Below are 27,292 nucleotides of genomic sequence, written 5' to 3'. Positions count from 1 at the left end.
CATGTGCAACGACAACGGAGAGAAGCAAACAGCTTTCCGTAGCTTTCGCACGGGACGCGTATCGATGATTCACTTCGAACGCTACCGGCCGCGAGCTGGAAGCAAAACGAACCCCGTCGCACGAGTTTCGAACCGACGACGCGACCCTCGACGATTCGATGACCAGAGATGGTATCGTTGCGAGTAGCTTTCGAACCGAGTCGCGAAGGCGTCTCGAGAAATAGCAAATTTTTCCTCTTCTTTAGCGCGCGACCCGTTTTCGCACCGGTGGGGATGATTCGATTGCTCGAATCCGGTGCAAGTATTGCCGCTCGAGAGCGGGAATTACCGTACTTTGCAAACGTATCGACTCGATCCAACACAAAAGACTGGGGTTTGAAAATTTGCAAAAGTTCGTTTGTTCGTTCTTTCGTACAATCTTGCGAGCAATGCCGGTGATCATTCTTTAGCAACGAACCGGTCTTTCGAGCAGTAAACTGTAAACCACAATCATGCTGTTGATGCAACTGCTAATTAGTTAGGAAATTACCGCGCCTAATGTGAGGCGATTATGCTGTTTAGAAACGATTACAACATTATCTCTAACTATACGGTTACAGTTTGTCTGAACCGTGAATACGTTTCGACGTGAACCGTCTTAATCGTTTATTAATTGTAATTCGTAAGCCCGTTGGTCGATGTCTGCGACGTCTAGAGGTATCGGATCTCGTTCGTCGGTGACCTTGGCTGACCTTGGTCGACCACGGTAGTGGTATCGAAGAATTTTCCATTTTAAAAAACGGGCTCGATGGCCTTGAAATCTAGAAAGCGCGCTTTCTAAAACGCTTCCACTTTGGCCAACGACACCTCTCGACATCGATAGAGCCATTATACGGCTCGGCCCTTTATACGATATTTATACTGGTGCCTTTCTCCTCGGCTAAAGAAGATTGCACGTTTCTTTATTAGATGCAAATGCTTTCGATCCACCGTAAAGCAAACATTTTCAAGCAAGTGCGTCCACGGTCGTGGTTCGGTATCCCCTTTGCGATTCCGTTGGCGCACCCTCGGCTGACAGGTTTTGATTTAAGAGGCTTCGTGGTACGCGTCGCGTGTTCCGCTGCTTCCGGGAAGACGTCCGATAAGTCGATCGTAAATTTCACTCGCGAATAGGACCCAGTCGTCGGCCCGTCCTCGCGCGAATTCGCAGCTCGTAAGACCGCGCGAGACGCGCGCGGTTGCGCACACTCGCGACGCTAACACTATTTCCCCCCTCTGTTCGCTCGTGTGCATCGACCTGCCCGGAAATTATTCTATTCTCCGCGTAATGCCGCAGCCTGTCCGTCGAACGATCCTCCGACGCTCCTAGAGAACGCGCGAACTCGGGAACCTCTTCGCTCGAGGAATTATTTGCGCGACTCGGTTTGCTCGAACCGCGAGAAACCTTGCCACGAAGTACCCGTTTCGAACGACCAGCCGGACAGTGACGAGGAAGAGAAACATCGTACAAGGAAGGAGTACATTTTGCATTGTTCGTAACGAGACTCCGGATTGGATCTGGACACAATCGGAAACACGGATGACGGTTAAGGACGAAAAGAAACGGGACGACGAGCGCCGAGACAAGGGGCCTTTAAGAATACGGGGCAACGCAATTAGTTTTTCAAACGCAAACGAGCATGAAAGCGAACCGAAGAAACGAAAGGAAGAGAAGTGAATTATTAACGCAGGCGGGGGTCAACGATGTGCATCCAAGTGTCCGTGGATGCAGGTTATCCCCTTCTCCTCTCGGTTTCTTCTCCTTTCAGCGTATTTCGTACGGGAGAGGAGAAAAGATCGACGAATTCCTCGGGGATTCACCGTATCGTCTAGAAATCGAGGAAGGAACAGCACGGTCGAGGGCACGCCGAGATAATCATCCGATCGATGACTTTTTCCCTTCCCTTTGTTCGTAACTCCGTAGCGACCGTTTCCTCGGCTGTGTTTATTACGTCATTAAATGCATAACTCCGTGCATACTCGCGCACCTAGAAATTTCTGCGTTGTTCCCATCAGTTCCCGATGTTAATTTTCAAACGGTAGGCTCGCGATCCGAATTAATGGATTCCCCGAGAGGTAGGTATCTCGTACCTTCCGGTGAGTCTAGTTTCAACGACCCCGATTGGGCGTTCGGTCGGCACCGAGCGAGGAAACAACAATTTCTATCCTCGCTCGAAGATTCGAGCCGAGTTCCTCGGCTATCGATCGAGGAAATAATTCTTACGCCACTGCGGCGCCAGGATTGAAGCCAGGATTAGGCGAAGCTGCCATCCGAACAAGAATATACGCAGGTGAATAGTGTACAGAATGAAAAGGAACAGGTTCAAGAGGTAGGGTTTACCGGTTATCCGGTTGTGCCTTCGTTCTAATAATCGCAGTTATTCGGAAGATCACCAAACACCCAGTTGCTTGAACAAATTATTCGAAATTTCGTTTTACCGTAACCGGACGCCTTGGATAACGGTGAACCGAATTCGATGTATCCGCTCGAACGATGTTCGGAATTTCAATATTTAAGAGCTCCTTTTTTTTAACAAACACGGAACACAATCTTCCGCAAACCGTATTCGACGGCGGAAACTTTCGGTGCAGTCGTTCGAATCGAATCGAATTTATCGAGTATCCGCAATGAGTTTCTGGAGATCGGACAAAGAGTCGTTTTGTTAAAAAAAAAAAAAAGAAGAATTTACTACCTTCGAAAAGTATCAAAATGGAGTCTGTTCCCGTCTCTGTTCTTATCTCGATCGCGAGTAAACGCGCGTCTCCAGGATACGTTCAATCCTGCTTCAAGTTTCTCCATCTGGTTTTTCAAAGGAATAAAAATTGTACTTAACCTCGTACGAAACGGTAAAAAAAACTTGGATGTTACGCCATTGTAATAAACACCGGCCGAATCGAATGTCAGGTGAGGTGCTGCCACCTGAGGAGGAAAAACCACAGGTGAACGGTGGGTATTGGAATCAGCATGAAAAGGAGCAGGTCCACGTAAGAGGGTTGCCGGTTATTCCCCTCCCAGGCATCGGAGCAAGACGAAGTGGGGGGCGTGCGACGCATGCGCGTAGGGGTCTGGGTCCTTCGGCCGAGACTGGCGGCCAGCTCGAGGGCCCAAAGTCTGTTTCCATCGTGAGGGAAGGCCTCGGATCGCGTTCGTCGTCAGCGTCAGTCAGTCAGTCCGCGTTTTCCCGCGTCCCTTTCGCATCGTCGCGACATTTACGCCCCGAAATCGTTCGTTCGAAACGAATTGCGCGAGTGAACACGTGCCATCGGGGATACGAGAGACTCCGTGCAAGCTGTTCAGCATCCTCGAGGATCCGGGAACGATCGTACACGTTTGTGTTTACCAGTAGTGTGCAAAGTGTCATGGGGATCTAGGAACGCCGGTGAGGGTGAGTTTCAGCGTTCGCGGAATTACGTTCCCATCGATCTCGGTCGATCGGAGATCGCGGAAACGGTGTGAGAATTAGATAGATTTTTGTTTGTCGTCGACGCACGGTGATCGACGAGAACTCGTGAAAATAGAAAGGTGCGAAGACGATTTCGACGCGGCTCGAGATCGGGCAAAGATACCTCGTTACGTTTCCTCCGAGTGTTCGGAGTAACGTACCGAGAGCACCCGAGTCCTTGTATTCGTAATTAACACCGTGGCCCCTGCGGAAGCACGTCGAGATCTAGGAATTAATTTCACAAAGTGCTTCCCGGTGCGAACGAGCTGCGCAGCAACAAAGAGCTGGAACACCGATGCGCTGACCGGTGATTCGAATGCACGATGCGGTGATAAACCCGCGTCCTACGTTTCTCGGACGGACGGTCTTCGTCGTCTTCTCGTACACGCAGTGCATAACTTAAGGGGTCGACTTAAGATCACGCGGTCGGATATCTCGTCCGGAGCCGAGGTACCCGCTCTAAAAATATCCTCGCGGACATTGTAAACTAATTCTCGGTTTTCGTAATCGGATATCGCTCGGGAGATTCACTCTCGAGACCGTTGGACGTCTTTCTCTGGTTATTTTTCCGTAACTCGCTTTCCAAGCCACGGGCAGGAAACGCGCGAGCCGGGGAACGTCCATCGCTAATTAGGGACCGATCTCGAACGAATCCGAGCGAATCGGCGTTCACGCTCGGAGCATGAATGGATTTCAACGTCGTTCAGAAAACCGTCGCAGCTCCGGCGTCCGCGGTGTGGGCTGGCTGCGATCGGTTAGGGCATTTGAAATTGTGATTCCAGGCGTGTCCGAGGAGGGAAGGTTAGGACGGACGTTCCTACGTGCGCCCCCGTACGAATCGAATCACGCTAGGCTAATGCAACGGACGAGTGTGTATACACGTATGTGGGTAGATGCATCCGCGGAGGAATCTTAAGTATCCTTGAGTGTCCTGGGGCTTCTCGTACCAACCTATACCGCCCCGAGAACGCGCAACGTTTCAACGCCAGTCGAAGAAAATTCTACCGCGAATTATCCTACCCGAAACGAAGTAATTATCGTTCGAGAAAACACTTTACCCGGTGCGTAGCGTTTCGTGCTCGCTACGCGGATTCGTCCAAGAATTGCCAGGTTTTTCAACGGGTTTGCAATCGTTCGGGTGGGAGGAACGATCCAAGAAAATTTTTGTTAAAAAATTACGTTCCGGAACATCGAAAGGAACGAGCCGACAATTTTCTTACGTTGCCAAACAATTGTCACCGACGAGAAAGTTTATAATTTGGTATCTGCAAACCGAACCGATCGAAGCAGAATAGACTCGGTCGCTCGATGCATTAGAAAGCTTCGCGATAAAACAGCATCGACTTGCACTCCTGACCTAGCGCAAAAATTTCATCGGGAAATTTTCACTCTCGTATCGATAAGAACGACACGATTCGTCGAAAGAAAACAAACCACAAATTGCTCCGAGACTCCGCGCCCGTTCGTCTAGAGTTTCATCCAGGTTACTATTGGAGTAAAATCCTATTCGACGAAGTATCGTGTTCGAAACCTTGGACCGTAATAGTCACCGACGTCGATTTATTAATCATCGATGGAAAATTATTCAGGTTGCCGTTCGTTCGGATAAATCGTTAATGGAACGAAAGTCGACCGGCCGATCACAAACGAAGCACTATTCGCCGCTCGTTATCTATTGTTCGTACAAAATTTCGCTCGTCTCCGGTCGCTTCGAGCCCGGGTCCACAGCCGGCTCGATCGTTTCCATGTGTTTTGCATATGAGATCGAAAGTGTGTACGTGATGCACACGCACGACGCGGAACGCGAGCGTGTGCGCGGCGTTCGCGTATGGGTAGCCATGAAATGCAGTCGAACCGGCTGTAGACGCATGCACCGTGGCCCAGCCCGGGCCCTGCACACTTTGTGGGTCCAGAAGCCACGGGACACACTGCCTACGGATTTTTTTAAAGATCGTTCTCGTTACGATTGCAAACGAGTGCACGGTACGTAAATAAAAGTTCCGCGGTACGGCTCGATACCCGGCAGACGAACCACTGGAATTCTTTGGACGTATTGCCCGCGTGACTACGGGGAAAGGGGGCTTCCTCGAATTCGTTGCGAAGAGGAAATACACCGATAAATCGACACTTTTTCCGTGCCGCGTCCTCTTTTCCTCTTTGGGGAAAACCTTGCGTTCGGTTGGGAGGAAACGAATGAAACACGGTCGAAAGAAACGAGTTCGATTTTGAAAGGATCGCGAATACCCGTGAACGATATTCGATCGGGTTAGGTGAATCGAAGTAGCTCTAGCACGTCTTTTCGCGGTAACTGTACATCCGTTCCCACTTCTGCGCTTCGTGTTTCGCTCGATCTTTCCATCCGTACTCCGATCCGGTAAATTCGTATCGTTGTTACGATTAATATCCACGTGCCGCTAGAGGCGCAGAATCGATCCTACGGCACCCTCGGTCCAAGGACACCTTTCATCTGGATGACGAAACGAGTAACGTAATCCTTGGAGCGATTCGTCCGTCGAAGAGACCGACAGAGACATTTCGAAACTGTCGTGCGACCTGTTCGTCGACTCTAAACCCGATTCCGTCCAGTTTCTCGTCGTAGGCATCGAAGGCATCCTCCTTTCCGAATAATTCATTCGTTTCGCGTGCGCAACGCCCGAGGAGTCTTTCGTTATTCGCCGGTGCTCGGTTCGTTCTTACGTATCGCCCCGTCGCCGTCGTTACAACACACGGGAACGGGAGAAACAGCCGGGGCACCGAAAAAGAATTCCCCGACGAAGAAAGGCTCGTAAAACTGGCGCGCCGCGAGCAAGATCCACGAGAGAGCCCCGACTCTCCGATGCTGCGCCGAACAATGGATTCTGACGTCACGAGACTGCACCTGCGACCGCGACGCCCCGCGCTTGCATGTGCAACGACCCACTGCGCCACCCCGAGCCTCCCGTGTTCACGGTGAGCTCGTTGAATTCGAAACGCGCGCGAACACCGCGAAAATAATCTAACTCCCGTCCGTAGACCTCCGTCCGGTTCGCTTTGCCCCGTAAAACTCCCCTGTTTATCGAAGCTACGCTCGGGAGTAATACGAATCACCGTTCCGAGAAGGGACCAGGCTTCGGAGCAATAAAGGGTATCGCGGCGCCATTGGTCCTCGCTCTCTCGTAAATTATATCGTGACCGGTACCGACCGATATCGATCATTAGGGGACCCGTGACTCTTCGCGAAATCCTGACCGGCGTTGTTGCAACGAAGCTCGGGAATTTCTCGCGTCCTTCGCGGTGGAAAATTTTCCAGTTCACGGCGGACCATTACCTTCCAGTCGCATCGGTTCGCGGACGATGCACTCCGCGACGGTTGACTTTGCCGATGCATATTGCGAAAACTGTACAAGATACAACGGTACCGATTTTTCGGGAAATACCTTTTCCGGTGGACGAACGCTCCTCGATCGGTCAGTCGCTCCGATTTACTTCCACACGGCCCACTGGGACCGTTCGTCAACGTCCTCGTTGCACACCGTTCGCGACGATACGAATACAGAGTCGCGCGAGTTAAAATCTCGCCCGCTCGCGCCGCTTATTTTCAACGCGAAGGAAACTCGGCCGGGAAAACGGAGGAAACTTTCTTAACGACGCGACGATTTAATCTGCGAAAATGATCGTTTTGCAATCACGACTCGCGCGGTTATGTAAAATCATCGTACTCGCCTGTATCGAATTCGTTGCTTCGCGACGCGAGCGGTTCGAGCGGAGGTATTCCGTACGCAGCGCCGCTTACGTAACCGACGCACACGCGATAATCGATTATAAAAGGCGCCCTTATTAACATCGAAAATTGAAAGCGCGGGCATCAAAATGTGTTACATGCCCGTGTCCGTTTACAAGCGACGTTATTACCACCGTTACGAAACCTCTGCGAAAAAATGTTTTATTCAAAGACGGGGGCAGCGACATTTTCACCGTCAACTGCAAAGAAACGTTGCGTCCCCTCGAGTTCGGGTGGTAACGGAAACGAAAACGACCGGAAGCAATTTGGCGGAGTCGAGATCCGAAAGATATCTCGATTTTCGAGAAATGTTCTTCCGCGCGAAACATCGGTGTATCCTTCTGCAACAATTACCACACTTTTACGCTCTACCGTTCGAATCGAAATCCTACCCTCTGTTTCCAGTGTTTCGTTTTTTCTCTCTTCTTTTCTTTTGCACACGAACGCGTTGCACGCGCTTCCCTCGTATCGTTGTAAACATCGAATATTTCGAGGCTGGGCAGAGTTATTGAACCGCGCTATATAATCTTGCGCCGCTTCCTGCACGTTTCGTCTTCGTGTTCTTCACGCTCGCGCAGATTGTGCCAGCGTAAACACACGCAGCCTATTTATAATTTAATCGCGGCGCTCGGAGCAATTTGTCTAGCAATTGCGTCCATATTGCCGCGCAAAAACCGTGAACGGAGATCGAACGATCCGCTGGAGGAGGATCGTCGATGTTATCGCGGCCCTCGTCGTTGAACGAGCGCCCGGTTCTCGCGGAGGAGATCTTTTCCCCTGTGTATCGTTCCGGGATCCGGGGTTTTCGGGCACGACGATCGGTTAGACTTTCACCATTTAAGTTTCGTCTGGCTCGCATACCCGAGTCATCGTACGGCCAGTTCTCCTCCGGACCGGATCGAGAAGGAGGCCTCGCTAAATACCTTATTACTTTTGAATTAACATATCGGTACCAAGGTAACAGGACTTCTCCTCGTACGGTCGCGGATTCGTCGCGCGAGCGGGATAGATTTGGGTCACGGGAGGGCCACCGAATTTCCTTCGCGGGCGTTTACTTTCTTGTAGAAGGTGTTTCATAACGAGCGCGAAGGAACGTGGACGGTTCGCCCGGCGAGGGGATTTTCGTGCTTCCTACGGCTTCCTTATTTAGTATCGAGTTCTTTGGAACTAATCGTTGCAATGCGGACCCTGTCGCAAGAATGTGTTCCACCGGTGGCGGTTTCAGACGTAATTTAGATTTCTTCTCGTCGTCCGGTTCTTTCGAACGGTCGTGCACGCTCGTCGTTCCATCGTCCGTTCGTTGCCACCGCATCGGAAATCGTCCGCAATTGGAAAATATTTGCCCGGGCGATCGAACAAAGAACGATTTATCGCGAGTACGCCGTGTTATTTTCTCGAGCTTCGAACGCGCACGTGCGGAAGTTAAACTTCTCTTTTTCTACTTTCGACCCCGATAAACGTTTATATTTCACGAGATTATTTTATCACGAGCTACGACCATTGCGTCACCGATATTTAGAATTTTTAGAGCCACGAGTCGTCCCCACCGTTGTCACTCCGAAGACGGTACGCGAAAGATTCGGCATCGAAGATGGACAGAAGACGATTCCGGTGAAAAAGCATCAGCGCGGGGAGGTAACGTTGCAATCGAGGTAGTAGGGCACGTGGACGAAAGGGAACTCCGGATGGTCGGTTTGTAAATTTTTCCTTTCGAACGGTGCTCGCGGTGCTAAGAATTGGGACACGGATCGGTCTCGGGGTTCGCGAATACGAGACCCGGTCCGAGGTAGCGATTACCGTACGCGGTACGCGAGATATCCGCTGGAAACACGGGACCGCGTTCGAAAGCCACCGAGTGCGTTGATAGAAACTCAAATGAAAGCTGCTAAGTGAGTAATCGGACAAGAGGAGGATTTCTTCTGTCCATCCATGGGATACGACGAGTTTTTCTCCCGCTCGGAAATTCCCAGTCACGAGGACGAATCGTGATCATCGGTCCTGTACCGGTAATATTCCAGGGTTTCGAATGTGCTCGTTCGATCGCGTCGCTCGATCGAATAAATCCGCGACAAACGAGAGTTATACGCTCCGTGGATCGAATATCGAGCCTAATGGCCCGAAGTGAAGTCTCGTCGAGTCGCGAGGTTGCATCGAGGATACGCTCGTACGATGTTCCTCGGTAGTGAGAAATTCGGATATTCGCGTTGTCCGACGTGCTCGTTCAACATCGGTGAAAAATACGTAGGAGGAATCGGTGTTCTCGATATCGCTACAAGACGCGCGCGTTGCGTCGCTCGTCCGATCGCAGTTGCACCTCTTCCTGCCCGCTTTGGATCTCTCCTCCGTGCTTTTCGTGTCCCAGTTTCCGTGGAAACGGAATCGGCATTCGTACGGACGACCGGTTCGCGCGATAATCGCAATTTAATGTACCGGTGCGGGAAAGAATAGAGGGAAACGTCCTTGGCGCTTACCGTTAGGATAAAAAGCTCGATCGAGTCGGTTTTGCACTGAACACGGTGCGCAATACCGTCGAAAGGTGATGCTGCGCGAAAACCAAACTGTTAACGGCATTGTTAACAGCTTCCGGTTAAGGAAGAACGTTGCCCGCGTTCGGGTCTCGTTTCTCCGCTTCGCGCGAATATTAATCGACGAGAGTCGAAGAAACGAAAGCTGTTTGTTAATTTTTCACCGGAAAAGAAAGTACCGATACCGAGTCGTAGGAAGCAGCTGGGTGCAGCTTTCGTAGATTTTAAAATAAAAGGCTCCGGCGAGCCGTAATTTCGAAAATTTTTCAAACTCGTGCCGAACGCTCGGTAAATTGCATTTGAAATTTATGTAATAGGAAACATACCCGTCTCGAGAGTCTAGCTACCGGGTGACGAGCTCTTGCGAAACGTATTTTCCAATAAAATTCTCAGCGCTCGCGACCTTTTGCAACCGGCGATACATCGCGGAGACAATTGTGCGTCGTTTAAACGCAAATTTCTCGCGTAATTGAATAAAAATGATACATTGTGCGATGCTCGTCATCGGAATGGTAAATAGGCGTTACTTTTGATCGATGAAAATCCGACGAGTGTAATCGTTGGTACAACTCTCTTTTGAGATCGATACCGTGCCAATTATTCGGGTCAAACGAACCGTTCCGTCGTATCGTCGAAGAAAACGGCCTTGTGGATGTCGCGGAAACATCTTTAAAACGATTTCCAACTTTCTTCCCGACGTATCCAGCCGCTGTCCGATTAATTGTCCGTCTCTCGACCGCGTCAATTTCACATCGACGTGGCAATTGTTCTCAACGACAGCGAAGAGATTAGATTTCGGCGCGTATCGCGTGCTCCGTTGAAAAATGAAATCCCCCAGGTGCGATTCGCCGGACCGAAATCAACCGGATAAACGCATTAATTGAATTAACCTTTCTCAGATGGAACTGTCGCGGTTACATCGACCGAGTCGTCCTTGACGATCCAACTAAGATTCCTTTAAAGGTTGAGCCGGAGCTTTCTCTGGGCATAAGTCATTCTGAATTCCTGGCAATCGCGAGGTGCGCGACGGAGCCACGTCGACTCGAAAGTGCATTCGAATTCTTGGATTTTCTCGTACGTGGGATAATTAACGAAGATTTTCCAATCGCCCCGGAAAAGATTCGATCCCAGGGGAAATGGTGTTTGCACACCGTACGGAACGATCGAGAATATTTTCGATCCGTCGACAATTTAACCGAGCGTGTAATCGATGTAATCGATAGAGCGGCGTGCGTCGTTCGCGCGTACCTGGATATTTATTTTTAACCTTGTCGCTTGTAAAATTAATCGCTTCCTTCCGCCTACTTTTTCTTACACGGCTAACAGTACCTGCCCGCACGTTCTTGTTTCTGGTACAGGTCGGCGCATCGATGTCACAAGTTCAACAAACGCGAACGGCACACCTAGTTATTCAGATTCTACGACCAGGTGTCATCTTTCACCCGTGCGTCGCGTTCGAACGTTTACAATGTGCGATATCCTCGTACGCTAGGTTCGAGAGCTCGCCACGCTGAACGACCGAGCGACCTAGACTCTAACTCGCTCGTGTCCGAACGACACTCGCTCGTTTCCAAGTGCGCGTTTATCGTGACTTTTCCCTACCATTCGAGACACAGGACGCACCTATAAAGCGGATCGCGAGTTCGAGTTCCGAGCTCGTCCTTAGGCTCGAATTGCCAACAGCCGCGCGAACGTTTTCAGGGACGCGATCGTTGCCCGCTGTTTTAGCGAAAGCCTTTAGAACGAAGACGAGGAACGATCGAAGGCATCTCGTGGACAGGGTCCGTCCAGGGTGGTCCTTGGACGCGTCCGTTTGCCCTCTCCGAGTGGACCCCAAGCGGCGCGGGATCTCGCGAAGAACCGCGCGCGCAGGCCTGGCCTCCATTGTCCGATCTCTCGGCGAGATCCGATTGTCGGTCGGAGACTGGATATTCCCTGGCCAGCGGAACGAAACTGTAACGGCAGCTCGGTCCCAGGACCGCATGCCGATCGGACATTGGCAGCGGCAAGTGAAAGTGTCGCCGGTTCAGCCGGTCATACGCTGAAACGCGCAGCGTTCTCGCGTGTATGGGCCTCGCGGCCACTTAGAAATCCGCCATGCCGATCTGGCCATACCGGGCCACTCGAGCACCGTGATACCCCAGCGTTCGTATTCCTGTTCCTGTTCTCGCGTTCCGCTCCCGCTCGGTGTCGCGTGTCCATACGCAACGCCGAGAAAGGTGGACCCTGTCGTACAGCGAAAACGCGCTCTGCTCTTCTCCCATAAAAGCGGCTACGGTCTGCGACCTCCTCGCCTATCGCCTAGCCGAACCTCCCTTTTCATTCAGAATTCAATCGTCCGGACGATTTTCACTTTTACACTTTACGTACGCGTAAACTTTATCTTGGCTTTATTCGTTGAGAGACACCTTCTCTTTGAACGCGTCGCGTTAACGCCGAGAACGAATAGGAATCTTCCCAAGTATATAAACATCGTTAAGATCGTGCTGAATAAAGTGTGATGTAAATATTCGCGTAATTTATTTTTGAGGTATCGGTTCGCGTGGAAAAAATTCAAATATTTATTCGGTACCGGTTTCCAACGATCGATTTCGAGCGGAATTGCGGACATTTGGGAAATCAATGGCACCGATCGCGTTGGTTGCCTGTGCACGGATGCAAAAATTGCAATCGAGGTGAATGCTACCGAAGAAACTGCCAAAGGTATCGATAGCAACGTTGGTTTAACGTTACCGGCGTAATCTAAGCGTTCCATTTCTCAAAGATTTATTTCTACGTACGAAGCACGTTTATGGTAATCTGGCGAGAAAAAATACCGAGACCGTTCGAATGGACGGACCCTCGGTAATTCAACCCGCGAATGAACGAACAGGCGAGTATTCGATAAAAAATAATTCGAATTTAACGAATTTCGCAGCGTATTGCGTTTGTCGTTCGCGCGATCGATCCGGATACCGTGAAATGCACCGGTGAAGTGAATCGTTTACGCCGAGAAAAGTTCCAGTCAAGTGAATTTAACGGATTACGAATTACCGGGTGCTTTATTTTCCAGTTGTCCGTTCCTTCCGCGCCATTGATAGAGCAAACGGGGCGTTTTATGGTGCCAGCCAACACCGTTAGTAATTTTCTTCGGTGTAGCAAACAATTTTCTTACGTTCGTTGAATTACGTTTCTTAAAACGTATCGCTTCTTTGTTAACGACGATCGCGTTGTCCGCGCGAAATCGAGGAGCGCGGTATCTTTTTGCGATTGCAAAATCATTGAAACGTAATCTTCGTGCAGTCGTCGCGATACCTTGTAATTTTATATCCGCGGATGAACATTATTTCAGAGAGTATCGCGACATCGGGGTCCCGAAAAAATGACGTCGTTCGAAAGAATCGATTCAACGATTTTGTTGTACCGACCCGTTGCAATCTCGCTTTAGGCTGACTTATGTTAGATTCGGTTTCGCAATCGATCGTTTCGCAAGCTAGGCTGCAGCTACACTGTCGTACGAATTAGTTCGCCCAACATTGACTCGTTCCTTCGTACCGGAGCGTATTAGAATGCTTTCATGGCAAATGGGCAACAGCCGTGCCGCGAGATTCCTTTTTCGTTTTTCTTTTTTTCCTTCTTTTTTTTCCTTACGACTGGAATTCGATCTCGGTAGTTCCAGGGCTTCCTACGGAGCTTCTCCGCTGGTTCGCGTTCGTTACGAATCAGAAATTGAGTTGTCGCGACAGTCCAGCGAATGACACGGAGTTCTAGAAACCGTTCTAAGGAGACTCGAGGTTGCGCGGGTCGCTTTCAGTTTCCGCTTGATGCCGTTTCGCAATTTTGAAGGCCGCCTGCGAGCGTGCAATTCAGCACGGAGTTCGCGTGGGTGTATATACCGTGTGCATACTTTGCAAACGATTCTTGGAATCGTTGAACGAAGGGTGTTCCTCGAACGGATTCTAATCGAAATTCGTTTCTATCGACAAAAGTCGCGTTACTCGCGGAAAGATTCCTCGCTCTTTTAAAATTCATCGTCGTTAACGAACACCCGGTATCGAACCGAAGAATCTGATCGATAGCTTCGCGACTCGCGCGAAGAACATTGTGCGAGTTATTCGTTAATCTTTCTCGTGAGCGGAGCCTAATTAATCGATACAACGCGCCCGTTGAAATATGACTCTTAACGCGAACGGTGGGATAGGTTTCCAACGATTTGTACGAATTTGAATTCAAGCCGTCCCTACCGTCCAAGCACGGACGAGACCAACGCGGATTCAAAGGCCAACAGGCTCGTAGCAACGTATCCATCCTCGACCGCAAATTATGCGCGACGCGAGAAGACTTATTCATTGTATCGATATTTAAAATTCCATGGAAAAACCATGGCTGATTCATCGAGCTTGCGGTCGCCTTCCACCTGTATTTCCATCGACAACGAACATCGAATAAAATCCCAAGGGATTAACCCACATAATGCATTTATTCGCGTTTAAACCCGTTCTTTTGTCGTCCGTGATTCAAAATTCTGCGCTCGGACATCCTTCCGATTATACAGAAGAAGCAATTTCTATACAAATTGTGCAATGTCCCGGGTGTCTGTTCAATGGAAACGGTCTCTTCTGTGAATGGAGGCGTAGCGAAGGTTTCACGGCCACTTTCACCTTCTTTGACGAAATGCTATATTTTTCTACCCTCTGGGTAACGAAGACTCGTTCAAGGTCGTTAGGAGAACGCGTTTAACAGTCACAGTTCTTGCGACCTGCGCGAAGAGAATGTGACGGAACACCGTTACGCGTGAATCGTGTGTAACGAGTGGCAACAATCATTGTACAAAAGAGATCGCGCGTTGGATAAATCGAGTGTCTGATAGGTCGCAGAGAACAGGAACGATGGGAGAGCAGGCGTCGTGGAAGGAAAATACCGGAGCAGTTAAAACTATTTCAAGCAACGCGACCCTACGAATTTAGAATAAAATCTCTCGATAACGGTATTGTTTCAATATTTCGAATCCGTACGTTCAGCGCCCGCTTACGAACGTTAAATTTCATGATAACGTATTTTCCCGTCGTTGAATTCCGCTACGGTCGATTTACACAGTTTTCGTTCAAAATGTAATTTATAAATCGTCAAGATCCTAGGAAGAAACCGACGTTTGACAAATACGACCCGAGTGACCCATCGAGTCGATCATTTTTCACAACTTTTAAACCGTATATGCGTTGCACGGATGACGTCTTTTAACGAACGAGGATAGAAATTATTTTTCCCGTCCGGCATCGCGGAAATCGTTAGTTCTCGGTAAACGACGAGCGTTCTTCCGATAACTGTACTCGGAACTATTAAATTATGACACGGTGCTCGCAGGTAGCAGTTCGTCCGCGTTAATATGATAATGAGACGACTCGTCTCCTACCCGATGGCGAATTAACATTTTTCATCCGTCGAAAAAGTCAACGAAGGACATCGTTGCGTCCGGGTTCGCGTGACATTTCGTTCTCGCGTCTGATCGCGAGTCTCGGCTAGGGGTTTGAAACAGTAACGCGTCGTTTTTAAAATAGCTCGTGTTCGGGCCGTTGGTTGTGTCGCCTCCTTTACGCCCGATAGAGGGAAAGGTCAGTCCCGTGGACCGTAAACTCTATACCTGACACCACGATCCCAAAATCCACAGTTATTTTCGGAATGGCCCAGCAGGTATCCTTCCGTTTCGTCATCGCCATGTGTTCACCATTCCTGTTTCGGCGGAGAAAAAACGTCACGTGTACCTACTGGTGGCTGCGGACGGCTCGTGAAAACCCTCGATTCGCCGACAAAACGAAACGCTGCGTTCCAGAGACCCGAACGACAAACCGCCGCCGTCCAGTTTATTGTACCGTGATCGCGTTTACTCTCGAGACTCTAAATGGACGCGGTAAAAGGCGTTTCGAAACGCTTCAACGTTCGATTACGATAAAATCGATTACAATTTAAAAGCAATTCCTTTTGTCTAGTACACTCCAGAAACAATGGCGAACCTATCGGCACTTTGTCTCGATTCGTCGTTCGATCCTTTCTGTATACGTACGCGTGCGCGATGTCGATCTTCGTGCACGTACGTACCTACACGTGTTCGATACGGTACACTTTACCCGGTGTATTTACAATTTGCCAAAAATTCTTACGAAAAATATCCCAAAGGTTGGATACTCTTTTCACAGTTATTCGGCGCGTATGTTTAACGCATCGACCGTTACTTGGTTCGTTTATGAATGGTAGAAATATTTTCATTAATGGTGTGCCATTTATACACATATGGTGTTACACTTTTCCTCGTGAGTCATGCCAATTCAATGAATGTTCAAAAGCGTGGGCTCTGTAGAAAGTTTTGCTATGCTCGGTTTCGTTCAAATAATCGGTACAAAAGTAAAAAGGGAACACCGCGAGAAACGGAGGCTCCAACGTCGAGGTTTTTTTAAACGCGACCGTGAACGTATGCTTTTTAAATACATCGATTTAAAAAATATTTCAAATGGCTCGATAAGGTGTATCGAAGTAGATGTTCGAACCTGGAGGAATTTCCTCCGCGTGCTCGTTACCCGATGCATTCGACTATTAATAATGTTCGCACGGAATTACGTAACACAATATTTGAGCAGGAAACAGCGAGGAGGCTTTTACCGTGGAAGATGTGGCTAATTAAAAATAGCAGCGCGTCCATTTGTATCGATCACGAGGCGGCAAGTAACGAGCCCGTTCTTCACACGTCAACGAACTCGTATCGTCGACAGTTTAGCGGTAAATCATTACCCGCTCGTTTCGACGAGCCGAAAGGAATTGCACGCTGAAACGGAAGCGCGGGAGGGGGAACAACGTGCAACCAGAGGGCTGTCGAGCGTTTTCTAAACACTTATTACATTATTTATCGATCGTTTCGTAAGCAAAACTGTCGCTGTTCGATAGCCGTTTGGTAATTACCCTATCTCGCTATTGATCCTGTGTATCGACGTAACCGGTAAATGCTCGTTCGAGAAAAGCGCCAACTCCTCGAAATTTACAAAGAAATCTGCTCGATATTTTATTCGTTGCCTAAAATTAAAGTCAACGATCGCTAAAAAAAAAAAAAATCTCAGAGACGGTTCTCTGCACCTTTTATCGCACGTTTGGTAACACCGCGTGTAATTTTTAAACGAAGGCTATCGACTCAAAGTGCAAGATCCTTCGGAAGGAAAAGAATCGAGGCCCGTTCGACGAGCCAATACCGTTAATAGGCTTCCCGGGGGAACGTTTGTGACAAATGTTGTCAATCTTGTTGCCTCGCCCGATAAAGCGCAGCGTGGTCGAGCAGTCCCAGGTCGAAGAGGTTTTCCAGCCCGACGAAGGTCCCGGTAACGTTCTTCGAGGTCGTTGACGAGACACTTGAGGGGGTACTTTCCCGAAATTTTCACCGTGAAATCTTGGCCAGGTCGTCGCGGTGCGTGCGGAACGCTACATCGAGGGGATTAACGAACGCGGAAGCGAAGAAGGAACGATAAACGTGGCGTGGACGAACGGTGCCTCGCGTGCAATCATCGGCGGCAACTGGCGCAAGAAAGATAATTCCTCGATTAGGAATTGGCGATTTGTCTCGTGTTACCTCGACCGTGAAATGACAATTTCAGGCCCAACGTCGGGTTACTCCGGGACCGTTGGTGCGGGCACCGATGATACGTTCCGCGCAAAAAGTGAATTACGGCCGCGCATGTAAATCGGAACGAGGATCGTTCGCGTTCCGCTTGCGGTACACCTCGCGGAACGTGTATCTCTCGTGTCGACCGGAGAGATGGTTCAACCGGGGTATCCTCTACCCTAGAAAACCAAGAGAGCGCGTATCGTCGCGAACTTTTTCACCTTTATTTAGCGCGAACGAAGATTAATTCATCGAGAAAGTACGTTCCACGAACTTAGAAGTTACCAACGATCCGCTTTTCCCGCGAACGGAAGACAGGACACTTGTTGCCAAGCGACCGTCCCCTCCACTTGTGAACTCGAAGCAACGAATCGAGGTTCGCGTGCGTTTACGGTAGTGTCTCGCGCGATCTTCGAAAATTGGCACCGACGATTAGCAGTGCGCCATTACCAAGTTTCACCGGACGTGTTTCGAGTGGACCCTGCACGCGACGGAACCATTTTTATCGATACCCGAAATCGTATCGTTCTCCAGCGGCAAAAGTGACCCAAGGGAAAACGTTTTCGCAACCGTCGGAGACCGGAGTCAAGGGTCCTCCGTATGCGATAAATATCGAGGAGGTAGATAATTCCATAGGTGGCGATCTCCGATCAGTGTGGGTCAGGAGCGAAAGTTTCGGTAGCCATGGACGCTACGAACTCGAATTCGATGTTTCGCGATACACGGTGTCTCTTCGGGGCCCTGTTTGGTATTTGGTGGCCGTGTATCCCGGTACCAGGAAACGGGGGTCCCTGTCGCGTCTGGAGGTCGTCATCAAGGGCCCATGGCGCAGCTGAATGAAATCGAAATCGCGTATGGTCGCGCCCAGGAGGCCGTGTTAGACTCGTCTACAGCAAGGTCGTTCTATCTCTCCTCTCTCCGTCGCTCGATGTCCGAGCGTACTTTCATTTCGCAGAGCCGTCGGTGTCGTTCGCGACCGTTTATGGCTATTAAATTAAATTCCACGGCCGTCAGTCGGCTCGCATAGCTCGGTGCTGCGCTCCGCCGCCAGAATGCAGAATGCGCGTGCGCGAGCGCGAGCGCGAGCGCGAGCGCGGTACACGCCTGGCCATTATTCAAGTTTTATCGGAATCGCGGACTAAACGGCCCGAGTCTCGAAAGAGAAATCTCGACTGCTTAACGTCCACCGAGGGCTGATTTAACGACAGGAATTATCGGTCGGTTAATTTGCGCGACCAGATTGTATTTCATCGAACCGCGTGCCCCACAGACACTTTCGCGTCGGTGCGTAGCCGGCGGTCGGACGACGTCCAGCTCCGTTTCGGATATTCGTTCGAATCGAGTCCCTCGAATTGAGCCATCGTACGACCATCGTCGAGTCTCGGTGGCCCTTTCGTCCGAAGGAATTATTGAAATTAGTCGGGCCGGGCATTCGGACTTTCACGAAGCGATTTCACGCGGTTACGTGATCAATTTCACGAATATTGACCGGCCACGGGTGAAACGTCTTTCCCTTCTGGAAGTGTTTGCACGCGCTCGCGATTGTTGTACCAAGGAGAAAAGAATCGAACCGTTCGTCTTAAAGCTCGAGACTCGGGTTCAACGGCTAAGCCACCGAGGTGTTCCGATTGCCCGTAGATTTCTTCTCCCGAGGCTCGATATTCGAGAAACGGGTACCTCGTGTAACGGTGTACAGGCTGATTCAAAATACGCGTCACGATCGCTAACAAACGGGATAATTACGCGTATGGTTCGCTCGTTCGAAAAGCTACTTTTCGATCGCGAACCTGCTCCCTTGCTTTTGTCAAGGAGAGAACGATCCGGTGATCGATATTATTTGCAAGATCGTGTCAGAAATTCGAAAAATTAACGACGCGTAAAAGTATCCGGTGGCCCGAAACGATCACTCGTTGGTTTTTACATAATTGGGTTACGTTGTTTCGTACGCGCGATTTAAATAGTGGAACGCGCTCGAGTATGCCAGAAAGATCGAGACTCGCGATTGCAGAGACGGACGTTCTCCTTTGCTAATCAGAAATGTCGATAGGTGACCAGACAAGAAGCGAGAAAAATAGACGGAGACACGTCAAGGTATCTCTGCAGTCGTGCGCGGCTTGTTGCACGGTAAATAAGCTGGAAAAATAATTATGCCGGGCACGCGCCTCTCTCCTCGAACAGAATCGCTCCGCTTCCTCGTAAATTTCAATTCCAGAGGAGACGTCGCGACGTTTCGTCCTCCTCCTTCTTCTTCTTCTTCTACACTTTGCGTTTCTTTTTCATTCGACATTGGACATCGTAGACGACGAACCTTTTTTCGCTCCGCGAATTGTCTTGCCGGAGATCGAGATATTAACTCGAGAAAGGAGACGAAAGTAAACCGCTCAGCGGGATACGGACGCGATTATTTCGTAAACGATTATAGAGAATAGGGTAACTCTCACCGTCAAATGTTAGAAGACGGAGCCATCGTTGCTCGCTAATCGTTCGATCTACGTGGCAGGATGCACTTAAATCGTCCGTAAAAATTCTACCTATTAAGTATGTTTTATAAAACGCGAGCGTAACGAAGAAACGGAATCCACTCGAAAGTGTAAAATTTATTGTAAAGTTATCGAAGAATTAGCTCGCCGGACGAGTTATTACAGAATATCGAGATGTTTCCGCGAAGTATCGATTTACATTAGAAAGGCACTTTCGAAAGGGAAACGAAACCAATTTTTTTCTTTTCTTTTTTTTTCTCCGAGCGATTCGTTAACGAGCGAATACTTTTAGATCGCAAAAATGTTCAGAGAGGCTCGTAACGCGCGCAACATTAAATATTCCAAATGGTTAAACTATCAGATATAATTTTAATTAAATCGCGAACAACCGCATATGGAGAATGGCTTTCGTAGTCCACGAATTCCTTTCTCCTCGAAACGAAACGTACAGTTGGCATGTCGGATCGCGTGTACATCGATACAGTTCGATCGCGATATGCTCAGCTGGCGAAAAATTTCAACCGGCGACAGTTTCGACGAGGCACGTTCACTCGGATTACCGGATAGAAACTCGTTTTCCGATCAAACGATCCAATATCGGAGAATCTATCGTCGAAAATTTGTTTTACCGTACCGACGACTTCCAACGTTGCGATTGAGTAGAATTTGCGCCGTGATTTTTTACGAACTTTTGTCAAGGTTTCGTATTTATTTTCACGGCTCGATACGGAAACGCAGACTATGTAAATCCTGAATCGATTATTATCGTTGTAATAAACAAAACGCCTCCGTCAAGGTAATTAAGTGGAAATCGATCCAGTTCGTTCGCAAAGAACGCATACCTGGTACTACAATTAGACACATCCTGCTTTGTCGTATGAAAAAATGATTATATATCGATGGACGAAGTCGATTTGTTCTGTTGTTGAACGGTGTTTCGCATTAATTACGATTCGCTTGTTTTTATTGGAAATCCCAGCTTCGTTGGAATTTTGTCGTTACGTTTTCTCGACACGGTTCCGGTATTTATTTTCCTGCGGTTAACGCGTGCCGCTTGCGAAGCAAATAACCCAAGGGAACTCTATTTTCAAGATTCCGACGTCCCGAGACTGAGAAACATCTACCAAACTTCGGTTTACACAGTCAAATCCGGACGATTAAGATTCCCAAAGAATATTTGCGTTTCCGACGTTCCGAGGCTACGAAATACCTACCAAACTCGATTTTGCATGGTCGAACCTTGATGATCTAGGTTACGGGACAAAATTCTCGAGGTCCTACGTTTTAAGGTTACGAACTTGACGATTTGGGTCGAAGAGGATGGTACGAGTGTATGCGCGAGGAACGCGAAGCATTTTAACGAACGTATACGAAATACCTGGGGGAAAAAGGACGAAGGAAAACACAATCGAAAGAAAACAAAGTAGACCACTTACGCAAAATGGAAAGTGATTGTGGAACATTACGGGCAAATTGCAATTACGGGGAACGCGATAACGTTAGGAATATTACACTTGACGCTCGTCGGGCGAGTCGAACGGATCGAAGCAACAGTCGACAATCGCGCAGACCATCCGTGAAGTAGCAAGTCTGAACGGTTAGATCATCTCTACCTAGATTGGAATCTAAAGAAGTTCGAAAAGGAACTTTGCACGGCAAGCGAGAACATACGTCGGAATCAAGTTGTTCTGGGAGTGGCGATCGCGCCACGAGGCCGTCTAATGACTGAAATAAAACGAAATTGTAGACCGTGATTAGGATTCCAACGTCTCGAGCTCGACAGATATTTGAAAGACCATCCGACACAGAGGCAGAAACCGAGTACTGGACCAAGTTGGATCGGTTTGATTAGAAAGTGGGACAGGTAGACTTGCAGTGCCGGTAGCTCGTGTACAGCCCCCGGGGGCCTTGCCAACCCACACACGCGAAAGATCCCCCTTGCACTCCTCTGGAACACGCGTGGGTACATGGAAGTGTGTATCCGCGTCTCTCTGCGTTCACGGTAGCCAGAGCCACCGCTGGAAACGCGTACGCGCAATATGGCATTCTGTTATAGATTAAATATCCAACCGTTGCGCGAACCGCTGAAAATATTTCCTTCGATTTGGGCTCTCTTTTACTACCGATCGTCTTTTCGAAAGTACTACGAATAGTCTCGAATATCGACCAGTCGTTGATTGTTCGAGTATTGTATGAATTATTAACATTCGTGCGAGGCAATCTCGATTGGAAATTTTGTAGATCGATTCGGAACTAGTTGCGCGTAAGATCGATCCTTGTGCAACCGTTTGTATAGAAAATATATACATACGCGCTGACTGACGTGTAATAAACACGAAATAAGTGTTGCAACGAGACGTTACACTTTTATTCGCTACCAGTTTTGGCGTAATTAACATATATTGTAACGAAAGTGTCGACAACAATGCTACATCGACGTTTACTGTTAATCAAAGCAGACTCGACGTACGGGAATAATAATTAGATCGATATCACGGACAGGAACGATACAGAGAAGCGTATCGTATGCAATAAGCCAAAGGTCCTTAGATTCGCTACACGCACCTTCGATTTTCGCAATAAATAATTCAACGAGAAAACATAACCGCACGTCATTAGAGTACGATACGTGGATTAGTTTCAGCTTCGATTTCGTTCTTGCTCGGTGATGTTATCAACTCTGAGCAACGTATCTATTATTCATTAAAAATGGTAATCATCGTTTATTTCGGCGCTCCGAATATATTATTTCATACGGAGTACGTACCGTGCTGCGAGATTCTCTTCTTATAAATATTGAAAATATATTACTCAAGAGCTACGTAAATCTTTTCGACGATAAGACAAGTTATTTCGATCGCAATTTTTCAATTCGAGTTGTTCCCAATATCGTACGTTTTTAGGTGCTCAATTTATTATTTCGTATGAATTATTATCCGTAAGATTACATTGCGTAAACAAAGATATAAATAAAAGAACCGTGTTATAATTGTAGAAAGAGCATTCCAATGTTGAACAAATAAATAAATAATTAAGAATAAAATTTGCACAAAGCAAGATATACGTGACAATTTTTTATTCAAATTTATCGGTTTTAATTGTCGAATTATCTACCGTGAAGTTTAAGATGTAACGAGTACACGTTTGAACAGAGCTGCCAACAGCTCGCGGCAACTAATAATAGCGAAGAAAAAGTGTCCTCTGGGTGAGTGCGAGACGGTCGCAGGTTGCCCGTAACTTTCCTTCGACGAATGTGTGCGTGTATTAATATTTGCATACACGTATATACGGATAACTGACTGGAATGCACACTTTTTATTCTGCAAAACGGGCAACGTGTCGATGTTTTATTTATACGCTCGAAAGGCTACGCACGTCCATACATATATGACTGTGGTTGCATTGTTCATGCGTGAAGCATGTAGGTAGAACGGGCTGAAATTTAAAAATTGGAGGAGATCGAGCGTGACTACGACCGATGATTCAATGTGATTTCTTCCGTCGTGCGAAAGCAAGTAACGGAGATGCAGGAAATTCAAGTTTCCCCCCGTAAATTGCGCGCCAGAATTATAACCGTCTTAACCGGTGTATCCGTCTTTCTTCGGCGTGTGCAAAGAAATCCTTTCCACCGAACGATCACCGGTAACGAACCGCGCCATATTTTTAACGGAATTTCGGTGCGAATAAAAATGAACGCAACCTTTCGTATAATTTCACTGGACGCGCAACAGTCGGTTGCCTATCGAAAGTTCGTCAACCTGAATTTTCAAAGTTCTTTGCCACCAAGCTACCCTGACGCTAACTGATGCAACAGAAAAAGGAAATCGCATTCCTCGAGTACGAGAAGCCGAGAAACATTCATCTACATAAATCAGCGCATAAAGCATTGGTTCTGCGTTCCTCTCGTGTCCCGCTATGTTCTCTCGAAGGAACTATTAATTAGGAGAGCTTTAGAACCCGTTAACCTACCAGTGGTCCCTGTCTCGACAACCTATTGTCTCTCTTTGCATCAACGTACTGCTGTGGGTATTTCGCTAATTTATTGTTTCCGTTGCGATCCTCTTTCAGACACCGTACTCTATCATACGCAACGCGCAGAATCGCATCTGCGAAGAATTCGGTTCCGCGGGAGAATACGATCGAATATCGACGGTGCGATAAACATTCCGGTTTACACGGTACTTTTTAGATTCGGACGAAGATGCCCGTGTTCCGTGTTAATACACTCTGGAAATTACAGCGGAGGTGAGAGATATGATTCATCCTGTAATAATAACGTAGTAATTACAGAACCGAGGCTCCAGTAATTATTGTTGTCTAGCTTCGGGAAAACCGAGGTTGCCGTTTGAGAATTTAACGCAGAAGAAAAATGGCGCCGCGGTATTTTTCTCTGCGTGTTACGGTAGACCGTTTGCCGAATGAATTACGCGTTTTCGTTGCGTATTCATGATTGTCTTCGTTAGGATCGAGTTATGTAAGCAAAGTGTGCGCTCGACGGATCACAGAGATGGAGATACACAGTGGAGGAAACTCCCGTAATTATTCTCACCTCGTTCCGAACGGAACGAGAATTCAATAACCTACATTTATCCTTCTGCTTTATTACGGCTTCCGTTTTCATTTCGTACATCGTAAACGTCGATAATTATATCTGGTAATCGTATGCACTTTTACTTCGAGTTTCCCTTTCTGCACCGCCGAGTATAAGATACGCGCGCTGACTAGAGAAACGGAAAACGGAAATGTTCAGCCCCGGATTTAAATTATATCTTTGTCGCGGGATCGTTTGATACGATAATTAATGAAACGCAAACTCGTGGGCAGCGGTGTTTATCGTACGCACCGATTCTTTGTCTCGAGAACTATTTGCACTTTCGCTCGCAGGTATTCTGGTCATTGCAAGCTTCGTTATCTGCCCACACGGCACGTACTAATTTAGGGATACTCGACTCGCGTTCAGCATTTCCACGTTTCGTTGCTCTATAAGCCGCGAACAACCTACGCTGGATCGCCAAACTACTTTGTTTATTCGATTGTTAAATTTACAAAGCGATCCTGTCGGATAGAGAATAAAATACTGCAGAAGTAAAGCGAGACGAAATTGCAAATTTTGCATCTCTTTGCATCGCTTTTGGAGTATAAAAAGATGTTACCTTATTCATTGATAGCGACAATACTTGTACAGCACACAGAATAGTACATCGAATCGTTGATCGATTCTCGATGTAAATTACAATATTTTGCGCGTAAGCTCGTAAAGCAACTTTACCGCGAGGCCGGAACGAAAGCCTCGCTGCCGTGGTTCGAATTGTCGCCACTTTTTTTTTATCGATGATACTTAAGCGTCGACGCACTTCGGAGACTTCGATGCGTGGTCGGCGAGCAACCGGTGATTTCAACGAAGAGACTATTGCACGTTGCGACAATGACTTGTCGGCATACCATCCGGGAAAGGTTTGTGCCTTTTAAAGAATAAGTTTCTAGTCCAATGTCCAGTTATACGTATTCAATCATCGTAGAGATTACTTTCTTTCGCAAACACAGGGTGCAAATGTACCGTTACTGAAATCTAACCTTTCGAAATTCGTAATTTCAAATTTAAATCACCGGGCGATCTCGAGTTAAAAAGGGATACAAAGAGACTTTCGGAATTCTGGACAAAATTCTTCTCTTAAAATATATTTCGAAAGTATATTCAAATCTATTCCTCCGGGATAACGTTTCCTTAAAAAATCTAGGGGACATTCGAGGAGAATCCTGTTCACACCGACTACTCACCGCACAGACCGAGTTGCGATCATTCTCGAGGAAGATTAAATTGTAGCGATATTCGAGGTTAAAAAAGAATCGGGTCGTTACTTGGTACGTTTGCTTATTGAACGATCGACAGACACGCAGGCTACTTGGTTGCGATATCCATCGGGAGTTGCTCCAAAAGCGAACGCGGACTGGCGTGCTCCGTTGGCAACGCGTTGCGTTTGAAAAGTGCCGCGAATACTGATTTATCGGCGATGGCGCGCGCGCAATTACTATCGTTTTGCCGTAATAGCGACGATACCGGTGTATTACGATGTAACGGATTAACGAGTCGACGGGACTGAGCCCGCTCTGGGCGGAATAAAAAGGTAGCCCGAGGCAAATTAATCGAGCATCTCGTTGGACGTACGCGGCTAACCTTGCCACGCTGGTTATAGATAATTGTCGAGCGAAAGTATCGTCGTGAAATCTCGCGCGATCCGCGGCCAGCTGCGCGGATACGTAGTATCGGATGAAATCGATTGGATCGGTTCTGGTACGGTGTTGTCGTATGGTAATTCGTTCGAGAGAACCGGAACCTCGAGCCGCGCCGCCTTGCGGATTCCGTTAATAGTCTTGACCGTGCGATGATATTTAATATATCCACTCGTTCGATATTGGACTCGTGTACGCGCGTACACAAAGCCGTTGCTGGCGTTTATCCTTCGCCGAGTTTCTTTCTACCATCGGGTTCATTTATTTCAGTTTTCGAGAGATCCAGTTTCGCCCGAAGGCTGCTTCAAAAGTATACGCGTCTCGGTGAAACGAATATTCCAACACGATTTTCTCTACATTTTTATGGAAAACAAAAGTGTACGATATACGAGCGCGCGGCTCGAGTCGGTTTTATCTACAGATTAGACGATAGACCCGAGCACGCATCGTTGAGCAACATTTTGTAATATTTTGTACGTGTAAATAGTTCGATTCGTTGCCCGAGTGGTGATATTTTTCACCGAAAGACTTCATCCGATTATATCGTTAACATTGCAAGAAATCGTACATCGATCCGTCTTACTGCAACCCACATGGCGAAGATTATGGGAGTACTGTTACAACTGCGTCTTCGAAAAAGAACCGCGCATTTCGAATGCTCGAAGAAGTTGTTTCGCGGTATCATCCTGGCAATACGGTAGGTCCCAAAAAGAAAACGCCAAGGCTCCGAGCGACCCACGTACCTGGAGCTCCGAGATCGAGAACGTTTAACGCGCGAGTTTGTAATCCTGCTTTTAAATTAAATATCGTTGATCGATCGTTTCGGAAATAGTCGAAATTTTCGAGAAGCGCTCTATCCAAGACGACCTGGATAATTCTGTCCGATTGCACAGACAGGTACACGAGCACGTTGCGTGGGTGTACGTATTGTCTCGCGAGGAATGTAGAAAGTAAAGTATCTTGGGTAACACGGACCCCTTCCCTGCCCGTGGAAGCAAGAGTATAGGTTGTCGACTTGCGAGGATGCGCCTTGCAGAGTCCAACACTATCATCATCGTCATCATCCCGCTGTCGGCTGCCTTCGTGTGGTAGAAAGGTCATTCGGGACGCCTGCCGGCAAATGCACTCTGCAGCCGACCGAGTATCCATTAGAAAACATTTACTTCCATGAATTCCGAATTTTTCAACTCCGAATTAATATACTACCGCGAGAG

The 27,292-nt window shown here is 48.1% G+C and overlaps 1 protein-coding gene across 2 annotated transcripts in view; it reads left to right on the top strand.

Moving 5' to 3' along the window:
- The first annotated feature begins 3,141 nt into the window (after window positions 1-3,141).
- Window positions 3,142-27,292, top strand: part of LOC143148889 (uncharacterized) — a 51,114-nt gene continuing 26,963 nt past the window's right edge. For both annotated transcript variants that reach the window (XM_076315684.1, XM_076315683.1), the window contains exon 1: window positions 3,142-3,404. The gene's annotated coding sequence lies outside the window, so the exon portion shown is untranslated. The remainder of the gene's footprint in view (window positions 3,405-27,292) is intronic.

The sequence above is a fragment of the Ptiloglossa arizonensis genome, chromosome 7 (genome assembly GCF_051014685.1).
Source record: "Ptiloglossa arizonensis isolate GNS036 chromosome 7, iyPtiAriz1_principal, whole genome shotgun sequence".
NCBI lineage: Eukaryota > Metazoa > Arthropoda > Insecta > Hymenoptera > Colletidae > Ptiloglossa > Ptiloglossa arizonensis.
This window is presented reverse-complemented; position numbering and strand designations above follow the sequence as displayed.